Source organism: Phyllostomus hastatus, unplaced genomic scaffold (assembly GCF_019186645.2).
Source record: "Phyllostomus hastatus isolate PE091 unplaced genomic scaffold, TTU_PhHast_1.1 phas_contig_196, whole genome shotgun sequence".
NCBI lineage: Eukaryota > Metazoa > Chordata > Mammalia > Chiroptera > Phyllostomidae > Phyllostomus > Phyllostomus hastatus.
In genome coordinates, this window is record NW_025333709.1 from 20,775,938 (window position 1) to 20,777,438 (window position 1,501).

At 40.7% G+C, this 1,501-nt stretch overlaps 1 pseudogene; it reads left to right on the top strand.

The window, feature by feature from the left end:
* The first annotated feature begins 834 nt into the window (after nucleotides 1-834).
* On the top strand, nucleotides 835-1,258 carry LOC123815575 (annotated as a pseudogene).
* Nucleotides 1,259-1,501: the final 243 nt, after the last annotated feature.

Sequence of the window (1,501 nt, forward strand, 5' to 3'; positions counted from 1 at the left end):
GGATTATATTTAAAAATAGTTACTTGGGGTAGTAGTATTCCATTGTACCACATCTACCCATGGACACCTAGGTTGCTTCCATATCTGGGCTTTTGTGAATAATGCTGCAATGAACATAGGGGTGCATATATATCTCCAAATCAGTGTTTTCGTTTTCTTCAGTTAACTATCCAGAAGAGGAACTGCTGAGTCATGTGGTAGTCTATTTGCTGAGTCATATGCTGAGTCTATTTTTAATTTTTTGAGGAAGCTTCTTGTTGTTATCCATATTGACTGAATAAACTTGTACTTCCACTAACAGTGCATGAAGATTCCCTTTTCTACATATCCTTGCCAACACTTGTTATTTGTTAACATTTGGATAACAGCTACTCTAAGAGGTGTGAGGTTAGAGGGCATTAGCTACTGAAATAAGTCCGACAGATTAAAAACTCAACAGTAAAAAACAGAAACAGACTCATAGATACAGAGAACAAACTGATGGTTACCAGAGGGGAGGAATATGGGAATAGGTGAAAAAAAGTGAAGGGAAATAACAGTTATGAACTTCCAGTGACAAAAAGAAATACACCAGGGGGGTGTAGTGTACCATACAGGGATGACTGTCCATAATACCATAACAACTTTACATAGTTACTATACTTATTATGGTGATGACATCATAAGTTACATAAATGGTGAATCACTTTGTCGTTCATCTGAAACAAATGAAATATGCCAACTATGCTTTAATACTTTTTTAAAGTTAGTTTATGAATAATTTAAAAAAATAAAAAAATCAATAATGGTAAGCAAATTTACTAGAAAATTTAATAAGAATTTAAATGTACAGCCATGGCCACCGATGTTTCTGCCACCAGCCCTGGGGATCCCATGTCCCCGGATGAATTGCCTCCAAAAGGTGATGCCAAGAGGACTGAGGAGCTGGAAGAAGGAGACCACGAGGAGCCAGATGAGACCCTGGTAAAGAGATTCTGGGGTCTGCTGGAGATGTTTCCGTAAAGGATCTGGTCCACGGCAGGAGCTACTTTTGATCTCTCCCTCTTTGTGGCTCAAAAAATGTACAGGTCTTCCAGGGCCCCTTGTGGAATGGGACAACTTCCTTCATGATCCTGTTTCGTCCTGTTGTCTCTGAGGCTGAGAAGTTGCAGGTGGAGCAACAGCAGCAACTGCAGCAGCGGCAGATACTTCTAGGGCCTACACAGGGCTGTCAGGGGGGTTGCCGGGGGCTCTACTTTCACTTCCTGGAAAGATCTAGATTGTTACTGCTATATTGGACCTGTCTCGGTAGGAAAAGTTTGAAAATTCAATAGTGTTTGAACTACTTTTTTTTAAACTTGAGCACACTGACCTACCTAAGCCTGGTTGGAAGAATTTCCCCCATGTTGTCTCATAGAGAGATTCTTTACTTGCAACTGTGCCCTCCAATCTATCCTGAATTACTACTTCTGTCCTCACTCGGATACCAGAGTGCAGCAATGCAGGTGGTTATTCCAACTCT